The 8,346-nt window shown below is 47.8% G+C and overlaps 1 pseudogene; it reads left to right on the forward strand.

Moving 5' to 3' along the window:
• The first annotated feature begins 6,205 nt into the window (after positions 1-6,205).
• On the forward strand, positions 6,206-8,095 carry LOC148093602 (uncharacterized; annotated as a pseudogene).
• The last annotated feature ends 251 nt before the right edge of the window (positions 8,096-8,346 follow it).

The raw sequence follows: 8,346 nt of genomic DNA on the forward strand, positions 1-8,346 counted from the left end.
TTACAAGTGACAGAAACTAGCTTGAACTGGTTTAAGCAAAAAAAAAAAAGGGGGGGGGCGTTATTGGCTTACACTAACAAATTATGGGAAAAACTAGCTTGGGAGGCAATGGGATATAAACCTTGGCAAGTTACTCAGTCTCTGTATCCTGAGCTATACAGTGGGAATTACAGTGGCACCCCACAGGGTTGGTGCAGATGAAATGAGGTCTATATGTAAACATTAAGGATAGTTCCTGGCACTTAGAAAGCACTTGGAAGTAATAACGCCATCATTGAAGGGACAATGATATTCAGAGATTTAAACCCCATCAGAACTGTTTTATATCATTTTCATCTTCACATTAATAAAGGTACAAACTGGGCTGCTGTAACAAAGAGATCATCAAAATACAGTGGCCCAGACAAGATAGAGTGTCATTTCTCTCTCACCTAACAGTACAGGGAAAGACAGGTGATCCAGGGTAGGTAGGTGACTGGGCTCTACCATGTCACCAGGCCCCCAAATTCCTACTGTCTTGTCACATGGCAACATTTAGCTATAAGGGAGTCTGTAAATTTAGTCTCCAGCTGGGCAGCAAAAACTGAGGACACTGGGAGACAGAAAGCAAGCTCCCCCAGGCTTTGTGTTGGCTTCATTCTCTCCTGTAAGTGGGCTTTCTCCATGCATTGGGGCAAGGGGCAGCTGACAGCTCCAGACTGACACCCTCCCAGCTTGGTGACCCTGAAAGAAAGGTTTCTTCCCTCCAGTTGTAATTTGGAAAGTCTCAAAGAACAGTTCTCAGTGGTTTATTGTGAGTCCCATGCACTCTTTGATCACTCACTGTGACCAGGGGTGTGCAGCATTATGGTAAATCTGATCTGGGTCATGACCTTTCCTTCCTCCATCCAGGGTGGAGAAACAGCATAGCCCATTAACAAAACAAGGTGCTGAGAAGACCAAAACAACAGCTACTACAAAATGAGTCCTATGAACTGATACTATTTGAAAGTGTGTTGATGATTGTGTGTCCTGGGAAAGGCCAGCTGGACTCTTGTCTTCATGGAGGCTCTCCCCCGGGGAAAAGCTGTCATCAGACAATTACCTTCACTACCCCAGACAAGAAAGTCTCTTTGTCCTCTGAATACTTCCAGTAGAGTGGGCAGATGGGAGAGCCCTTGGTTGGGACTCCTTCTTGTTGGCTTAGGGCAGAGGTAGGATTTACTGGCTCATGTAGCTGATAAGGTCAGGGCTAGATTGGGTGTCAGGCTGGATCCTAGGACTCACAACAGCATCACCAGGGACCTGTCTGTCTTCAACTCTCTACACTCCTTTCCTTTAAGTTGACTTCCTTCTCAGGCTTCATGAGTGACCCCTGCATAGCTTGTTATTGGTAGAAAGAGTTCCCTTTCCCAGACAAAACCCCTGGACCTGGTTGTCATTGGTCGAAACCAGAGAGGTATCCAGCCTCAAGGAATCGTTGTGGCCAGGAAGATGGAATATACTGATTGCCTAGGCCTGGGGCACATACCCACATGGACTTAGAGTTGGTGCCTGGTAGTAGTATTGGGGGGAGGTGATATTATCAAAAGAAGGGATATGGGTACCAAGCAGGAAAAACCATCAGGTGTCCAGTTCAGGCCTCTTCTTTTTCTCTGGATGTCTCCACTTTCTCTGTCTCCTTGCCTATCCTTACCCCCTGCCCAATCTCATTACTCTTGGTCTTGGAGGGTACCTCCTGAGCAGTGTATGGGCCTGGATTAGGGGGCACAGAGAGGATGTAGCTTGTCCAAAGTGGAATGTTCAATGAAGAACCATTTGGAGGATGCTCCTCTGCCTGGAACTGCTTCTTTATGGACCCTATAGCACCTATGGAGGGACGCTTGTCAAGGTCTAGGTAGAATTCTAGTTATGTACCTGTTATTATTTGAATCCACACTAGCTCAGCACTCCTAAGGTGGCAGGCATGAGCCTGTGGGTATCCAGCACATACTTACTGGGGTGATTACTTGGATGTGAAGCCCCCCCCCCTCACTAGCCTCCACCCCAGACCAGATAAGTCACATTGTGGGACCCCCTGGTGCAGGGAACAAGGTTGACTGGTCAACTTGTGAGCTGCCTGTTGACAGATTCTGTTTCACATGGCTGCACAGGGCCCTTGTGGTTGGTTGGGATTTGTGTTCTTCTGAATTAGTCACTTCTGCATAAGCCAGTTCACTCAGAGCCTGAGGCCACAGTTCCTTTCTTAGTGAACTCTGACCCATCTGGGTGATAGCAGACCTGAAATAAATCAGACAAACATTTCTCCTATTTAACACATCTGTGGAAGTTTCTTAGCATAAAGGAGGGGTCTTGTTGGCTAGGGAGGCCTTCGGTGAGAGCCCACAGGGTATCCAGAACATGGAACCCAGCCATGTTCTGACTCCCTCAGTCAATCTCCAGGACAGATTGGCATCTGACAGGCCTGGATGGGTGGTCAGACCTACTGGCTGGTCTGGGATAGCTTCTGTGGAGCTGCAAGTCCCCTGAAATGGCACTGGCAGTGTTGGGACGATGTGTCCAGAGGCCTGGTTATTTCAAAACAGTGTCAGCAAAATGTGCTGCCAGCTTGTCCCAGTTCCCGTAAGTCCCTGATCACTGAAGCATTTCTCGAGCCCCCAGGAGGGGTGGTGCTTTCGTAGGACATGCACTTGCTGCCCTTTAGGGCAAGAAAGATGGACCCAGCCTTATGCTGCATCCCTCATTTATTCAGTTAACAAAAAGTGAGTCACTGCTGAGTTCCAGGCCCTGCTCATAGGGTCTTACAGCTCAGTGGGAGAAAGACAAGGAACAAAGAAGAGGTCTCGATGCATGCCTGAGGGTCTCTTCTTGAGGGCCCCACAGTGGTGATGGACATGGGCGTTGGGGGCGGCAGGTCATATCCTAGCCCTGCACTTTGGGGCAAGTTGTCTGCCATGTGAAACCGCAGATTTCAGATTTCTCGTTCCTAAAGTGGGGAAGACGTATCACGGTTGTGATGAGGATTTAAATATGTGTAAAGCATGATACCGGCTTAGGGTAAGCACTCGATAAATGGTAGCTTTAACTACTCTTATTGGGAAGTGATACACCTTGGGTGAAACCTCTTGTAGTATAAGTTACAGCTCTCATGTTTTTTAAAGTTTAAAACTAAGAACACCTTTCCTTTATAGTCAGTCTACCACAATGATGGGATCAGGGAAAGGAATCACCCTTCCTTGCATTGCACCTATGGGATGCCAAGCATGTATTTGAAAACATTTAATCCTCCCAACTGTTAAAAAAGTAGGAATTTTTACACCCCATTATACAGAGGAGAAAACTGATCCTCAGAAAAGTTAAGTAAATTTTCCTAGGGTCACACAGCTAATAAATGGCTGAGCTGGAATCCAAGCCAAGTCTTACCTACTGTAAAATCCACGTTTTATGCAATTCCGGCAATGTCCTAGGCCTCCCTCTGAAGCCCTCCGCCCTGCGGACTACGCTTGCTGTCCAGTTGGTTAACCCGTTGTTTTCCTGAAGCTTTCCCTAGTGGGTTGACCCCAGCTGCTTCCATTATGCACTCTGACCCGGCCCCTGAATGGAGAAGAGTTAGCATAGGATGTCCTGCTTCCCCAAGGAGATGAAACGCCTGTTCTGTGGTTCCAAGTCTGTTGGGCATCAGACATGTGGTTCATGTACATGAAAATCATCCAAGAAAAGAAAGAGGAATGGAGTCCACACTCTGCCTTTCAGACCTTGGGTCTAGACATTAGCCTGTGATTTTTCTTGGCCCCACCAACTTGTGCCTTTTCAGCTGCATTTATCTCAGCCTTTGGGGTCTGCTGGGTGCTCCCTGATTTCCGATGGGAGCCACAGGAGCCTGAGGAAGCAGTAGGGCCAGAACAGAGGGGAAAACAAGGAAATATGAGAACCCAGAGACAGGAGAGCCCTGTTGAAGACTGAGCATCCTGGGAGCAGGCACAGGTTCTTTTATTTCGGTAACAAGAACACACCCGTGTGCCTGGTACGATTTGAAGTGATGTACTCACAGAATCTCTTCACGAGGACCTTAGGAGATAGGCATGCCATCTAGATAGAATCCTAGGAGATGGGCACTATAATTACCTCCATTTCATCAACATGGCCACTGAGGCACACAGAGGTCGCATGGCTGGGGAGAGGCTGGCATTTGAACCTAGGGTCCTTTTAGTCCATGAGTTTAACCAGTGTGTCATGCTGCTTTTTGGTAGGGAGGGAATGAGGAGTGAACTAATGAGTCTGGGATTTGGGGCTTGCCAGACAAGGCCCAAAGAGGCAGTGTGCAGGGAGCCAAGGTAAAAGCAGGTATACTTTGGAGTCAACAGAGTCGGGTTGGAATTCAAGCTCTGCCACCTGCTGGCTACGTGGCCCTAGCGAGTAGCCTAATCCAGGAGTTCTCCTTTCCTTACCTTCAGGTGGGTGTAATACGCTCTCTCCAGGTCTTTGTGAGGACTGAACGGGATCACTTCTGTAAAGCACTTAGCCCCACGTGTGGCATACGGTAGGCGCTCAATAAGGTATTGAGCTGATACTATGCAGTATTGTGGCTGATACTATGCAGATAGATTATATTAACCAGGCATCATTGCACCTATATGAAATTGAAACTCCATGTTGACAGGGATTAGAAGGGAAATAGAAACAGCTGTTACAGAATTAAAGGGAATTAAAGGAAGTTTCTTCAGTGCTTTATTATTTTTTAGTGAGTGTTTCTAAATGGGACAAATAAAACAGATGTGCAGTGGGTGCTCAATGGCCTTTGAATACATGAATGAAAAACACTTTTTTTTTTTTTTTTAAATATCTTTATTGATTTCAGAGAGAGGAAGGAAGAGGGAGAGAGAGAGATAGAAACATCAATGAGAGAGTCATTGATCGAGCCCACAACCCGGGCATGTGCCCTGACCGGGAATCGAACCCCGATAGCCTGGATCCTAGGTCGATGCTCAACCGCTGAGCCACGCCTGGCCGGGCAAAAACAACTTATTTTTATTGCTTGAGTCCATTGCTTAAAACTCTGACCTTGTGATAGTGGATTGCTACCCTTTGGGGTTGTTACTGGACAGGGCCTGTGCAGAAAAGGGTTAATGTTGCTGGCCTGCAATGATAGCCCTATTAATGCTGAATTTTCTGCTAGGGGTTTGAGTAAATTTGCAGGGAGAAAAAAGGGAAAGTTTTAAAATAATGGCTGTGTATTTTTGTGGCTATTATATCTGGATATGTGATAGAATTGATTTAAAATATTATATCCTTATAATTTCATAAATGCTAGAGGAATCATCCCGGTCAAAGAAAGATGCAACAAAATTAAATTAAGAAGGTATTGGTGGGATACAACTTTTTTTGCTTTTTGCCAGCAGTGAGTTAGAATTTAAATTCTTTGAGTATTGGAACCAGAACAAGTCTCCTTAACTGATGATTGTTGCTATGATTTGTGTCTGTCGAAGCCTTTGGAAAGAGGGAGACTACATGAAAAGAGAGACAGTCTCTGGATGGAAATACACATTTGGAAACTGAAAAGGCAGTTAAATTGGTAATGAGTCCTTGCTGAGATCAACTGTCTGACCATATTGGCTCCTGACTGTCCAGTTCGACATGCATATTTTGAGTGGGTCAGTCTGGACTCTTAAGGCAACAAGATAAAAAGGAAGCCATGCTTGTCACTTGGATTTGGAACAGCTGCCTTTGCTGCTGTCGAAGAAGAGCGGCTGGCTCGTTTGGAATCCCAGACCCACTGATCCTGTCCCTGGGCCTCGGCTAGAAGTGAAAACAGACCGCTGCCCTGGCCAGTGTGGCGCAGTGGTTAGAACATCAGCCCACGGACTGAAGGGTCCTGGGTTTGATTCCAGCCAAGGGCATGTACCTTAGTTGTAGACTCAGTCCCTTGCCTTAGTCAGGGTGCGTGCAAGAGGTAACCAATCGGTGTGTCTCTCATATTGATGTTTCTCTCTCTCCCTCTCCCCCCACTCCCTCCTTCCCTCCACTCTCTCTGAAAAGCAATGGGAAAAATATCCTTGGGTGAGGATTTAAAAAAATAAAATAAAAAGAAAACAGACTGGGCGCTGTGCCCTTTGCAAGCCTCTGCATAAGCTGTGCCAACTGAGAGCAGACATAGGTCCATGGCCAGGACTTAGATCTCAGGGCCACTGGAGACAGGGCCCCCGTGGGGCTCCGAATGAGAACGTGCATGGCGGACACTGGCAGGGCCATCTGGGCCACGTACAAATGCCGGTCAGCTCTCTCTCTGATCAAAGACTCACTGCATCCTGACCTGTGATCCTGGCAGATAGGGGAGGACACATGACAGGGACTGTGACACGCCCCCCCTCGCCCCATCTGCTTTTGACACATCAACCTCTGGGCCTCCTTTGGGGGTCACTGCACTGTCAGCTTTCGGGATTGCTGCCACTGGACACAATGGATGGGCTGGTAGCCTGACTCTACCTTCTCACCTCCCCCGGTACAGACACCTTAGGACGGTGGGTCGATTATGCAAATGTAGCTGTCTCTAGAAAGGGATTGAACTTGCCTAGGCTGCTCTGGATAAAAGGGGTAGGAGGTTATGTAGACCCATTTAGAAATTTTTGAAAATTCAGGATTTCACCCTCTATTAATCTTCAAGGGCTGCCATTAAATACCACAGAGAGGGTGGCTTAGACAACAGAGATTTATTTCCTCACGGTTCTGGAGGCCAGAAGTTGGTTTCTCCTGAGGCCTCTCTCCTGGCTTGCAGATGGCCACCTGCCTGCTGCGTCTTCATACAGTCACCCCTCTGTCCACGTTGCCTGTGTCCTAATCTCTATGAGGATCCTGTCATATTGGATTAGGGCCCACCCGAATGACCCCACTTTACCTTAATCACCTCTTTAAAGGCCCTTTCTTCAGGTGCTGAGGTACTGAGGGTTAGGGCTTCAGCGTATGAATTTTGGTAGTAGACAACTCAGCCTATAACACATCCTGACCAGTTCTTGAATACGTCTTTCTGGTTAAGTGCTTTTATGCCTCTTCTGTACAATCCCAGATGAAAGAACTGGTGAGATTAAGAGGTGATTGAAAAAATGCATCTCCTTCTCTGTGGTCAGACCCTGAGCTGTCTGCAAACTCCTAATTGTTGTTCCAGGTTCTTTCAGGTCAGTGCAAGGGCCTTGTCTCTGCCTGAGGAACAGAATGGGCAAGAAGGAATGGGCAGGGAAAGGAAGGTCTGTGTTTCTTTGTTCTCAGCAGTAGGCTGGGCTAGAAGAGGAGGAACCTATCCCGAATTCCCGCAGGAAGAAAAGGAGGAGACACCTCAACGGAAAAACTGCAGTGAAAGTGAAGGAGTGCCTGAGAATCAAGGAAAGATGGAAAGCGAAGGGCAGCCTCAGGATGCTGCAGAGCCAGGAGCTTGTACTCTGGAAGACACGGAAAAATCAGAAAATGAAGAAAAGAGAAAGAACAAGGGAGAGACCGGAGATGAAGCACTAGAGGAGAAGAGAGCCAGTGATGGAGGGAAAACAGAGCCAGGGAGAGCCAGGGAAGGAGGGAGAGCCAGGGAAGGAAAACCAGCCATTGAACCAAGAGCCGCAGGAAAGCACCCAGCTCGGGATGATGTACCCAGAAAAGCCAAAAGGAAAAGGAAGTAGGGGGCTGCTCAGTGCTCAAGGGGCACAGAGGCCACGCCCGGTGTGCCTGTGAGCAGGGAGGAGATGCGATATCTGATGAGGCGCCTGGGGCAGAGGAGGAGGTGAGGAAAACCAGACAGAAATTGGGAGGAAGGGGTCCTGTGGATGCAAAAAAGGTTACAGGACCCCTTCCGCAGGGGGTCCAAGGGAACTCCAGGTGGCTGTAGGCCCCCACAGCAGGGCTTTGAAGATGTCCCTTTTGTAGAGCCCCTGGCAGCGCTCGCCAGGCGCAGGGCTTTGAACTTAGGCTTAAACTGCGTTAGGCATCACTCGTGCAGCCCTCTGTTTCAGTAGCAGATTTTTGTCCGTTGCATGGAATAATGTCTATGGTACATTGTAAAGTTAAAAAGAAAACCGTTTTTTAACAGTAAAGTTAAAAAGAACCATTAGAAAGAAAAAAAAGAAAAAGTATAAAGTGAGGCCTGCTGATCAGTGGGGCATGCTGATTTTATAACTGGAAAAAAGGCAAAAACCTAGCACCCGGCAGCCTTGGGGATGGGCAGGGCACTTCTGGTCTTTGTTTATCAGAGCCATTCCTGGGAGCTTTCCAGTGCTGCCTTCCTGTGCACTGGGCTCGTTCAGACTGCTGAGCCTGTGGCTACCCCTGCAGCGCAGCACTGACGACAAGGGAGGCTCCTGCACTCTCCATCAGGACACCTTCAAGTGC

Source organism: Miniopterus natalensis, chromosome 3, assembly GCF_054644295.1.
Source record: "Miniopterus natalensis isolate mMinNat1 chromosome 3, mMinNat1.hap1, whole genome shotgun sequence".
NCBI classification, from domain to species: Eukaryota; Metazoa; Chordata; class Mammalia; order Chiroptera; family Miniopteridae; genus Miniopterus; species Miniopterus natalensis.